Here is a 13,896-nt window from a genome sequence, read left to right as displayed (position 1 = left end):
GTATCTCACATTCTCACCATTTCAACTTGATGATTCCACATTCAGATGGAGGCATGGACACCACACACATACACATTTTAGATGATATGAGATCACATGAACATTTAAGCCTGGGCAATTGATATGAGATGATATTAACATTTAAGCCTGAGCACTAAACCAGCTGGGTTTAATGGCCCTTCTTGTTTTTGTTTAGATTTCAAGCTTGGTTTCACAGTGCAATAATCACTTTTTAAAATAGCTGAGCTGTAAAATTAAAATAAAAGCAGTGATGGTTTATCCCTGGGCATATCCTTAGCTTCTCTGAAATTCACTATTGGCACAATCCAGAGATTATTACCTGTAAGGTTCCCTATTTTAAGATGAGAGGTCTTAGGACAGACTCAGATGAACACTTGGTAGGACAGAATTTCCAATCAAATATGAGTTTAAAGATTAACCATGAGAAGAAAGAAGAGCAGAGGCCTTGAAATTGCATTTGGGGGTTCTCAGCACTGCAGGGACCCTGTTTTCTGATCCAAAGTCCCCACCGTTGTGCAGTGGACATTCTGTACACTCCTTTAGTGTTGGGTGCCCATTTATGAATTGCTAAAAAAAGGAGTAAATGCATCACTAAAGAGAGGGACATTGATTTCTATGTGCTAATTTACATGTATAGGTTGTTTTCATTTCTGCTGGCCATTGTGTTGTTGAACAGAAATTGCTAGTTTACGGCTCCAGATGGGTGATATTTTCTCAATGAGAGCTCTTGGCTGCAAGAGATTAGGGATGTGAAGGCTCAGAAAAACTCTGGAAAAATGTGCAAAATAACATTTCCACAGAAAAAAAAGTGGGGGAAAACACTGTTCCCAACATGCTCCACACACAAAAACCTTCTCATCTAGTTTTGCATTTCTCAACCAGCCTAATATGTACATTGAAAATTGCTTAACTTTAGCAAGTCCCACCTTTTTGAAGTTTTCTAATGACAAAAATGCACACAAATATGTGCATATTAGAGAAAAGTGCAAAAATGCAAGCAAATGGGGAAACATTAAACTGCATTATATTAAGAAAATTAATTGCAAAAATGAAAATGTGCACTTTTTCATCATAATATTATAAAAAAGCAATTGAAATGTGCATGTAGGACAAACTAAATTTAAGGTTAGAGGAATTTAGTTCACCTCTACATCTGGGCACATTTCATTGTGCTATATCTCACATCAGCAAAGAACACCAACTTGTGAAACTGTTTTGCTAAGGGAGACATGAGTAAACATGTTTCAGTACATGCTTCATAGGCTTTCTGTTCCATAAATCCATCCCCAATTCATTGCTTCTTTGCCAAGGGTCTATTGTCTCCATTTTAAGAATCTGTGCAAGATCCAAACACACACATTTGAGTCAATTCCGTGTTTCTAAGGAATGAACGTTTGGCAATTGCAATTTCATTAACAAACAGCCTGTTCAATGGAACACACCTTCTAGTATCAGTGTTAAAATTCAATTGCATTTTGATTCAGTTCAGAAGATGTGAAAAGGGGAGAAAACAGCAATGACAACGAGAAGAGTTCAAGTTTCCCATTGAGAGAGAAAAAATACATCTTCAGCTGCAGTAATGTGAAAGGCTAAATGTGGACAGAATAGTAATATGTAAGCGGTTCCTAAATTTTCTGATGGGAATACTTAACAGCAGAAGTATGTTTCCCCAGGAGATCCCCTCCACCATTTGGTCCAATTTCTTACTCTGAGAACTGAACCAGTTCATGATGTAATGCTCGGGGGAAAACATTCCTCTCAAAAGTGTGTCTTCCTAGGGAGAAGGCTGGAGCAAACATCTTAATGTTGCTTAAATGGCTCTGGGTGTTTTAAATACCAAAAGCTGCACATTCAGAAACGTGGAGAAACACACCTCGATTTCCCCGTTTTCACTACAGAGGAATGAGGAGAGGCGAGACTTTTTTCTGGTTGTTGAAGGGGAGAGACTTCGAGGCTAGAGAGGAGACTTTTTGGACAGGACAACTTCTTTAAGGTGGGGGCTGGATTATAACCCGCTAGTCCCTCCATAAGACAAATGTTGTCCTGGAAGAGGAGTAATACCTCCCAGCATCCAGCTTCCCCGAAGCCAGGTGGTGGGGAAAGGATTGAATGTGCTGGCTGCCTTCCCAAACGGGAAAATGCTGGAACCCTTGAGCAGCCTGGGGAAAGTGAAGGGCTTGCTAAGGAGAATCCTTGTGCCTGTTATCTCCAAACACTGGTCGGAGATAAGGGTGGGGATCCCCACGGGCAGGTCCCCCACCCCAACTGGCAAAGGGAGCGGCTTGCAGGGAAATTCTCTCAAACGCTGGTGAGAAAGGAATCCCGGCTGTTCCCGTTGATCAATAATCTGAGGAAGTGGAGATTTCGCTCCCCTTCAGCCTCCAAGGATGCAGGCTTGTGTAGGGACCCTGAACCCTACAGGTGTCCTACGGCTTCCACAGAGTGTCACAAGGAATGGATGCAGCTCCTCAGACTTCAACCGTGATGATGATCATATTCTGGAGCAGAATCAAAATGGCCAAACAAGAGAATCCACAACCAGCATCTTTGCATTTACGTGTAGGGCTGGCTGGCTTACAAAACCCAGCAGCCCTGGAAGGGCAACATGGACTAGATGGTGACACAGCCACACGGTGGTGCATGGGCGCCAAGGGATCCATTTCTTACAGCCTCCCAAGACAGCCTTGGGATAGCATCTCACCAGGGGCATTCAGGAAATTTTGATCGTGGTTCCAATCCACTGCCACGGCCATAGAAAAGGCAGCACTAGGCTGACCCAGTGCTCCGTGGAGCACCAGCAGAGGAGGACCTGGGTCAAGAATCCATGATAGGCCTTGGGGAAACATTTGAATTTAAATTCAGAGGCATTTTATTGCATTTCTACATCCACTGATTGGATTCAGTCTTGTAAACAAACCCAGAAGAGCTAAAAGCCAGAAAGAAAAGAAGATTAGAATCCTAATCTGCTGGGGATGGGGGAGCGGTTGAGAAGTCCCACCCTGAGGACGTTCCTCTGTCACACTTCTCTGCTGAGCACAGAGTGGCAGGGCCCCCAGAATTCTGTGTCCCCTTTGGTTATGAGGCCAGTGTGCACAAACGAGGCTGCTCTGAATACCGAGCCGCTGATGGGACAGCCACCACTGGTGAGGCTTCACAGAGGCTTCTGGCTGGCCACTGTGGGAAACAGGAAACCAAACTCAGCAGACCTTTGGTCTTGTCCAACAGGACTTTTTTCTTAAGATGGGAAAAGAAAAAGGGAAAAAGTTAAGGGCCTGAGGAAGGAGAGACCAAATGACTGAGTTGTTCTGTATGCACTGATATCAGCTGTGCTACCAGTACATGCTTGTCTGGTTCACCTTGAGACAGACGTGCCGTTCTTGAACCTCTAAATCAAAAGTTTGATATAGAGGGAAAAGGCCTCACATAGAATCAGTGGACTAGAGTACAGAAGAGAGACTGGAAATATCCTGGAAGCAGAATGACAACATTCTCAGATTCAAACCTTTCCCATTTTAGAGTTCAACAGAACAGCATTCCTGCCAGGAAAGACATCGTGCAGCTGTTTGATCCAAAGTATACTTTCCGGAAAGTAGGAAAGTGTGCTTACTTCCCACTTCCTATATAGTATTTGCTTATTTCCATTGAAATGCAGTTCGGATGGAGACAAAATAGTAGGATAATTCACAAGCAATATTCTCATCGGTATGTTGCATGCCTTTGGTCATTAGATAATTACCTGAAATTATAGCAACCATGTCTGATAATGTTCCTTACAGGTGTCAAACAAGACAGCCCTTCTTAAGTCCTTTTTTGGTACTATCACTTTCCATTTGGGGGGAAAACTTATCTCTCCCATCGGAATGAGTGGAGACTTAATGATCTTTTACTTGGGCTGGTTTGCATCCAACAATTCCACCTGAAACTCTCTCAGACTCTCAAGCCATGCTTGAATTAACCCTGATCCAAACATTCTTTTTTGTTACACTTACACACTTACACACACACACACACCCCTACCTTGTAAAAATTATTTTGAGATCTTTTGTTAAAGACACAGACTAAGATCTAGGATAACTTGCAGTAGTAAATACACCCAAAATAAAGCCAGGGATTGTGTGAGAAGAAGTTTGCTTCCCTCTACTGGCTTTGCCTGAAAATACCATGGGATTTATTTTGTATATCAATGCATCAATCATGGCTAGATGAGAACCAATACATTTCTTGGGAATGTTGTCCCCCATTTTCTTGGCTTTCTATTGGGTCAGTGTCTGTTCAAGTTTTCTTATTACATTGTCCAGAACAAAAGAACCTTCCTCCTATTCTAGGGGCTTTTTCTTTGTATTATTAGTGCCAGGGCAATTTTTGTGTAGAGAAAACTTAAAATGACAAGTTGTTGGAACGTGGAGCCACCGTTGACTGCCGTGCAAGGGACTGTGTCCTAGCACAATCCACAGCCCCCCAAAATCCTGATTCCCCCTCCACCACACCTCCCTCCCCAGTTTCCTTGCCACCGGTACCCTCCTCTTCTTCCCGAGATTGTTCTTTGCCAGCCACTTCTAGGGGCAAGGAAAGGGAGTTCTGTCATGTGACCACTGGGATGCGTGCACATTTGTGTAAGCACATGCACACGGGGACCCCCCCCCCCAAAACAAGCATCACATGCAGCCCTTGACCTTGGTGGGACATCCATGTCTGGAAGGCCAACTGCGTAGATCCGCTTCTGTGTCGATTCTTCCTTTGCAGGTCTGCCTCTGTGCAACGTGTTTTAGGACCGTTAGTGAGATCTGGGTCAACTAGACAAAATGTCTGGGGGGGACATGATGGAAGTCATAAACCCTGTTGCCCCACAGTCTTGGCAAAAGCACAGCTGTCCTGTAGCCTTCTAAACTATTGAAATCCACAACCCTCACGCTCCACAAGCGCAGCCAAAAAATTCATCCATCCATTCCATAAGCCCACTCCTCACAATTTTGGCCAAGTCATGGCCTCCCCTGTGGTCTTCTAAAAACAGTAGCTAAGGTGGTTGACACGAAAGGTAAGGGATCTGCCCTGCTATAAATCAAGCAGTGCCTATGAGTCGGCCACTGTTGGCCACGTCAAACAGCGACATGTCACTTCACGAGCAAGAGAGACATTTGGAGCCAACAAACCCCGTTAGTTATAAATGCATGCATTATACCGGGTCTTGAAATACTTTGAAGCAATTCTTTTAGAGGCTCAGGAGCCCTTATCCATCTTTCTGGGAGGGAGTAGAAGGCAGCCAAAGGAGATTGTTATAAGAACAAAATGAAGTTGTTGTGTGTTTTCTTAAACAGCCTTAGGGAGAATATTAATTTTTATAATCGTCATACTATCCAGAAATGATTGTTTTAGAGTTATGCCATGGTGTTTTTTTTTACAAAAGAAAACTCTCAGGACTTTTACAAGTCATTTAAATAACTCTTTATGAACCAAAGAACTCTCAGTGCAAGAGCGGCCGGGTGGAAAGGAAGCCCGGCTTGTCATGCAGGGGAAGGGAAGTGATGCTCCTTGGATCTGCCACTTATGCACAACTAAGAGACAAAAATGTTAGCTTCGATCCAGTGTTCCTGATGCGCATGGCCCCATTGAAGTAAATGGGACTGAATCAATCCACCATCAATTCTTCCCTTGATTTCAATGTGCTACCCTAATTGCTTCCTTGTAACATTTCTTCTTTTTCTCCAAGGAGCCCAAAGCGGCTGGTATGAACTTTTTCCTCTCAATGGTACTCACTTAAACCCTCTGAAGCAGGTTCAGCCAAGAGTCAGTGACTGCTCCAAAGGCACATAGGAGCTTCCCAGCCCTGGCTGACAATGGCTGAATAAGACCAGGTCTGGATCCAACCCGGAGCACTTAACCGTAGGCTAGGATCGGCTGTAGCTCCCTCCATCCTTCTGTGGTTGTTTTGTGATACAAGCTCAATCCACTGGAAAAGGAAGAGACTGGATCCCACTGCTAACACAAAACTGTGGGGATCCCCAACATTCCTGAGCAAGCAGAAATATCTGGAATGTTGAGTGTCTTGCAGGCACTTTCACAATATGGCTACCAGAATGCACATGACCAGTTAAGATAACCCTCCTTCCCAGAAGGCAAACTTCAAGAACAAAATAAAAATCGGGAGGGTTGGAGATCCATGGCCACCATGATGGAGACCCCAGAGCTGCAGTGGCTGAGAGTGGTGTGTAGGTTGGGGCATGGGATGAGGGACCCAGGAGATCCAGGCTGTGATTTCTGCTCAGCCATGGAGCTCAGTGGGTGACTTTGAGCCAGTCACAGATTCACAGCCCAAACTACCTCACAGGGTTGTTGTTGCAAGGATAAGGTTGAGAAGAGGAGAATTATGTAGGTCGCTTTAAATACCTGGAAGGGAAAAACGTTGGGATATAAATGTATAAACTAAACTAAAATAAAATAATGCTTTTCCTTTGATTCTGTCAGCTGATGCTTAGAATTCTCTGACTAGGAGCAGAATTGTAGCAGCACCTGTTGTTTGGAAATAAGCATTGCAATATTAATGGGGTTCTGGAGTTGTAAGGACATGCATTCCCCTGTAGAAATGCCACCCCTTTAACAACCGAATCATAGAAACATAGAAAACAGAGCAAGTCAGAAGGGGTCTCCCGGGCCATCTAGTCTGACCTCTGGCACCAGCCAGCTCCACTCACGACATGCCCACCATGTGGATGTCCAGCCTATCCTTGAACACCCACACCGATGGGGCCTCCACCACCTCTCGTGGAAGCCCATTCCACACCCTCGGGGTCCTGACTGTCAGGAAGTGCTTCCTGGCATCCAAACGAAACCTTGGCTCCCTGAGCTTTGCTCTATGGGAGGTCGTCCTACCTTCCTCTGCAGGGGAGAACAGGTCTCCCGTTCAGGTCTCCTGAACAGGGGAGAATCGTCCATAGCTGACCAATAAGATCAAACTGAGGAGGTAACTTTTTAAGTTGATGCGTTGCTCTAATTTAAATGCATGCACACTTTTACTCTTGTTAGCTGTCCGGAAACTATCTGCCTTAAAAAAGCAAAACAAAGTGACATTTGTTCATTGGATTACATTTCTATAATGGCCAATAGCCAAAGCTCTTTGGTAAGTTTCCAAAGATTAAAACCCATTAAAATACCTTATACATAGCATAAAAATTATTTGCATGCACATATACATGCAAACACAACTAAACTATCAACAATAAGCAAAATCCAGGACCTACTTAAAAGGTTAACCTGAAAGACTGACATAAAGAGGAAGGACAAAATCTCTTCTCACTCATTCCAGAGTGCAGGACATGGAATAACAGACTTAAGTTAAAAGAAACCAGACTTAGAGTAGGCACCAGGAAGAATCCAGGAAGAGCAGTACAACAGTAGAATATTACCTGGGGAAGTTGTTGGTTCTCCCTTGCTGGAAACATTCAAAAAGCATCTGGACAGTCCTCTGAATGGGATGGAGTAACTCAGTGTCCTGCAACAGCCAGGGGTTGGACCCGATGGCCTTCTGGCCCCGTCCAACTCTACTATTCTAGGATTCTATGGAAATCTAATATGTTGCTAGATCAGGAAGACCTTGACTTGGTGCAGAAAAGATAACAATGCGGGCACCAGGTGGGCCTTGTCTGGGAGATCATTTTATAATGGGGCTGAGGGGCTAGCAGCAAGATGAACCTTTCTGTTTTTGCTGCCCTTCCTCAGAGGAAGTACCTGGATGATGATACAGTAAATCCCATGCCTGGATGGTTACCTTTAGTGTACACTTGTTACTCAAGTTGATAGGCACACGCAAATACTTACTCATGCTAGCAGTGGAACACGCAATCTGGGAACCAATGAAACATTAGAATGGCTACATCTGTGATTAGAAAAATGATAAACTGTAATCCATCTAACACCAAATTATATGCTGCATCCAATGAGTCCCTAAATTAGCCATGTGAAATGCCTGTATTGTTTCCTTGTATGAAGGCAAAAATTGTCTAGATATTTTTAAGAGGGATGGGGAATTTCTGACAGCCCAAGGACTGTATTCTGTTTCAGGAAAAACTCTTGGACACTGTATTCCATTGTGGGCAGAACCAAAGACAAAGGGGATGCTTTCCCGAGACAATTCTACTTTATTTTACATTCCTCTTTATCTCATGGCACTGAATCTCTCTGTTGCTTTCTTTCATAACTTAAAACTGTATAATGGCAACCTGTAGTAGGTTAGCTGGAGTAGGCTGAAAAGTTGCTTAGATTTAGACTGGAGAAAACCCAAAACGCTTTGCATCACATCTGTCTCCCAGCTAAATCATGCTTAGGGCTTCTGCTGAACTTTCCTTGATCCCCAGAACTGTTATCTGCTAATTGGAACAACTTGGTATCAATCCTACTTGCAGAGATTGGAGCTGTAAGCATAAAGGCTAAGGGCTGGTTTATCAAAATGTATCAAAACCAAGCCAATGAAAGGTGAAAGAAAATTGTATGGGCAATTGATGGGAAAGATCTATGCAAAGGCACAGAATCAAGTTCAAAAAGGACAGTGAGGAGGATGGGTAACGCATTAGGACATTGCAATTGGAGGAAAAATTCTTTGGCAGCCTTGAGAGATACTGCTGGTACATTCTGTAAAGAAAAGCAGACTCCCAGGATACAGATGGGTGATACTGGTCCATGGGAAGAGAAAGCAACTAACGCTGGCCATGGCCCCATTCTCTCAGAAAACTCTCAAACCCCCGTTGTCTCGGAAGCAAGGGGGGCAGCCATGACAGCAGGCAGAGTTTGAAATCAGGTGCTGGCACCCTGGTCCATTTCTGGATCCTGTGCTGGCCTCCCTGGGGAAGAAATTATGTTTGGGTTAAATGAGGCTTGAGCAGGACTCACTTGGCTGTCTGTAGTCTCAGTGAAGTAAGTCTGACATTCGTCTTTGTAATAAGCTTTGTAAAGTTTCTTACACATCCTCTTTTAAGAACCCAGGAAAAGTCAGCCTGATCATCTGAGCCTTTCCAGATTTACTAAAAAGTTCATGTTACAGTAGGGTCAAAATATAAAACATACCACTGTATTGTACCTTAAAGGCCTCACATCCTTTTCTGATCAGATTTTATTTATTTTTATTATTTTACTTATTTTTATTTATTAAAACATTTTTAATTTTGTGGACATTTTTACTGTATTGTCTATATATACCATTGTACACTTTGGCTATGGACAAAAAAATAAATAAGGCCAGTAACTAAGGCTTATGAGAGACATTTCAGACTTTTAGAATGGGGACAAACTGCACAAAAACAGAGAAAATGCTCAGCAGCTTGGGACTGAAGGAAATGGGGAATGAAACCGCTGAGATTTGGATTGGGCCTCAGAGCCTGAAGTTCTCAACCTGTTTTTTAAAGCAAGTAGTAATAGAATTGCCAGGATTTTTCACCTTGTTATAATGCCACTAAAAAAAATTAATAAATCAACAAAACTCAAACTATGAAGAGAAATTCTCTCCCATCTAAACAGGACTTGAGCAAACAAAGTTTCTATCTATTAATTTCTTGTCGTATCTACCCACTTTGATTTAACAGAGAAAAAAAAAAGGAGAGAGAAAGCAGATCAGTTTTCCCCATTTCATTTTTGTTGATTGAAATTATTGAGATGTTTCATATATTATTTGTTCAAAGAGGTCCAACTTAGAAAGTGGAATGTTGAATATAAGGCTTTTTTACCAGCAATCTGGCACAGTTTACTGGCTCACATCTTTCTTATGATACCTAAAATGTCTCCGAGGCTTTTTGCCAATAAAATTCAAAGTTATTATTAACAAATATACTTATGCTATAAAACCTGATGTTGCATTACATGATACTTTTTTATTGAATGTTACAGGCTCTTCACTAAATTGATTTATACTGGCGGAAAACAGCAGCTGAGACAATCTAAGAGGAGAATATTTAGAACCAAGCATTCATGGGATTGCAAACAGTCGAGAGAGAAAGCTTTTATCACTGGGGATTTTCTGCAAGTTTGCCCAGGTTCAATGTTTGTAGAGTTTTCAGCAGCATGTGAGTCCCTGAAAGTTTAAATCCTCGATTCTCCGCTTGGTTTTATCACCCATTGGGGAATCACCTTAAACATGTATTTTCACAGAGGGGCATCATTTGAGAGTAGAAGCATATTAATGGAGGAGAAACAAAAATAATCATGCAAATCGAAAGTGTTCTGAAATGTAGCCTTTTCTTTGGCCTAATTAAACCTCCTTTACCTTATCTAAAACAAGCTTTCACCTGGAAATTATAAATATATTCCTATTTTCCCCACCCCCAGTATTTTCTTTGGCTTAAATATTCCATCTGCACATGGGGCTAAAAATTGTCAACCCAAAATCTAGTCTGAGCACAGAGCTGTAACTACTGCCAGTTTGAGTGAAGCACACATCCAAGTTTTGGGAATATGCTGTGTTTGCTTTGGCAAAGATACAGGGTAGAACGGTTTCCATTCCATCCGAACACAGTCAAATGGTTTTGAAATATTGCACAATAAAAGCCATTCATTATAACTGTCTCCTCTGTCTTCCAAAAACAAAACAAAACAAAAAAAGGACTGACCAGTTCCAAATCTGTGCAGGAGGGCAGGAAGTAGAAAGTCAAGAGGTCATTGGAAGTAACCCAAGACTAACACCAAGTTTTTCAGGTTTCAGTTAGGGAATATGTTCCATGCCTTCATTTCCATCACACACCTCCCCCTCACTCTCCAAAGGCCAGTTCAAGTAGTTAATTGCTCTGTTATGCACAATTTCCAAGTCTTAATTACAAAACTAATACATTAGGCTTCTTGTCTAAGTTTCAAAGACAAAGTTATGCAGTCCCGTATGGCCACTTGGCACAATTAAATCCTTTTCTGTCTTCGGCAGGAATGTGAATTTCACGCTCAGGAAGGAAGGACGGAGGCATTGGGACCTGGTATTCTTGGGCAACTGCTGGAAATCTTGACTGTACCTTCCTTCGCCTTCCCCCAACCACTGTGGATCTATCACTTTGCATGGCATCCCAGAATGGCGGTCCATTGGTGATGCTCTGGGGTGCAACAGGAAACCCAGAAGGCAGCTCCAAACAGGCATGTATAGGCTTAGTTAAAGCCACTCCCTTTGTTTCATACATTGGCAGACATCCTTGCCCTGCCTTCCACTTATTGACAAACTCAGATGTGGGGAATGAATGAACATTTTGTTTGCTGCGTGGAACTTTATAGGTGCACAAATCCTCCACAAAGGTAAATGAGCAAATAAAAATTGGTCTGAAGATCCAGGGAATACACATGGCTCTGGAAAAGTCCATCTGAATCCACTGTGGATTCATCCAACAAATTGATTATTGCTTAATAAACTAATTGTATATTAGCAAACGCTGGTCAAGGAACAACTGAATTCTTTGAATGAGCACTGATAAGCTGAATCCTAGAATACTAATGGAACTGGTATAAGAACCATCAAAACCGCTATTACCTTTGAGAAATCATGGAGGACAGGGGAAAGGGCCACATAACTGGAGAAGGGCAAATGTTATCCTTATCTTCAAGAAAGGAAGAAAGAAGACACTGAACTACAGAGCAGTCAGTCTGATATCAACGCCTGAATTCTGAAGAGAATTCTGAAGTCAGGTTGTAAGCACTTTGAAGACAATGCAATCATTTCTTGAAGCTAGCCTGGATTTATCCAGCACACGTCTTGCCAGACTGATCTGATTTCATTCTTTGATTGCTTGAGGACTGTGGGAATGCTATGGACATAATCTAGCTTGATTCCAGCAAAGCATTTGACGAAGTGGGACAACTTTCAGGAGGATCCATGGCCCAGGTGTTTAGGCAGAGTTGCAGGTGAGGACGACATCCGGAGCAAACTCCCATTTAATTCATGTAGTTATGCCAGTATTGTGAGTTAATTTAGAATACAAAATTACATATGGTCAGACTATGCAATTTTAAGCCAGGCCGGTAAAGAGCATAGCAGCTGCATAATTTGGCAAGGATGGAACTGGAGCTGTGGAAGAAGAAATGCTAGTTGTGTGCTTCACTGCACAGGATGGTCTCAAGGGCCCCTGGCAAGCAAGGACTTAAAATAACCTAGCTGCCCTACTGCAGTAAGAACTTGGTGTGTTTGGAGGGGTGATTACGAAAGGCACACAGTGTAACTGGCTGATCTTGCATCATGGACTGTTCTGCTCATGCACGCAGCTTGAATGCTCATCCATAGCACAAATAGTCACCCTTGCAACTTAAGTCCAGAAACATGGCAACCCGTATATGCCTTATATGACCTGAGCTGTAACAGCACAACCTTCTAAATGTTTCATACTTCAGCTCCCATCAGCCCGAGCCAGGAACGCCAGTAATTGCAGTGCAAAACGAATCCTGCAGCCCTCTTCTGCAGCAGCAGCAGCCACTGGGGTCACGTTTTTCAGTTTCAGATCATTCACCAGTGTTGAAGCGGATGAGCAACCTGGCCAAAGCATCCCTTCCAGACAAGGCAGTGCAGTCTTTCTGAGCCTTGGTAGCTGAGCTTTTACAGCTCTGTTCATATTTCTTCGAAAGACCTCGCCCTCTTTTTTAGCTGCAGGCCACCTCTGAGTGAGAGACACAAGCTCAACCTGTTAGCGAGAGTGCTTCACACACACAACCTAGAGATAATTCAGTGTAGGAGTATCAACATCACCAACCTTATCTTACCACAAGCAAGCATGTGTTCAAACGCACCATTTTTCAAGAGGCAGGCAGAGAGAGGTGACCTTGAAACATACGAGGGCAGCTAATGTATTAACAAGGTCGTGTGGTCACTAACTTGACTGTCAACAGAAAACAGTTACACAGCCACTCTTGTTTCCACATAATAAATGAATACAACTCCTGCATTAATTTTAACATATCTAGAATCATTTTGGCAGCATAAGACCAGCTAAAGGACAGCTATGAAAACATTCACAATGCCGGCCATTTCTGTGGGCTTGTTAGTTCCTGCAAAGAGCCAGATGGCCAAAGTGACCTTCAAGGAAGCTCTTAATGGCAAGATTTTTTTGAAGTTCTGATCATTGTTACAAAATTCTACAGCAGCCTGGGAAGTTATTTACTGAAGAGAGGAGTGATCATATGAGGAACACTTGTAAGGCCTGGTGAACGGGTCCAGCTCTTTGGTGGAACGGCCGAATTGAGACACCAGGCCCCGAGGTCCTCCCTCCCTTAATTTAGCTAAATCCCTTCTTACACACACACACAATCCTTCCATACTTTTTGAATTTGCTACAGAGCAATTAAGCAAGGAGTACATGAATTTAGTATATAACTGGAAGCAGGAATGGCTGGACAACTCCCAGCCATCATGATTTCATAAGAAGGATTGCTTGACACATTGTTCTTCCATACATACTTACTGAAGGGGCGGGGGAAAGCCCTTCTTTTAATGCAAATACATGGACTGGAAAGTACTTGGGGCAAAAAGAATCAACACACTGTGCTTCACACACACATCCATAGAGATCACTCCCACACAGGAAAAAATGTCAAGGGTGAAGCAGCCCTTTCGAACCGTTAGTCTAGAAGCTTCTCATGTTGTCCCTTCCTGGCCACTGTCCAGACTTTGCAAACGGGAGGCAGGTGGGCCCTGGCTCCTGATCCAAAGCAACTATTTGGTAACCGCTGGGCCCCTGAACTGCGCAGAAGCCACAAATATGCTTTTCTTCAGCCCTCAAAGGAACAGTGTTTCACGGAGGTGTGTGGTCATGGGATGAAAGTGTCCTGCTTTACATAGAGTTCAGAAGTGAGCAGCCCCTGGCTAATTCCTCTTGCATCTCCAGCACAGCGGTCCCCTTTCCACGTAAGTGGTCAATGAGTCTGTTTGCTGTT

This window comes from Varanus komodoensis, unplaced genomic scaffold (assembly GCF_004798865.1).
Source record: "Varanus komodoensis strain SLA01 unplaced genomic scaffold, ASM479886v1 scaffold30, whole genome shotgun sequence".
In the NCBI taxonomy this organism is placed as follows: Eukaryota; Metazoa; Chordata; class Lepidosauria; order Squamata; family Varanidae; genus Varanus; species Varanus komodoensis.
This window is presented reverse-complemented; position numbering follows the sequence as displayed.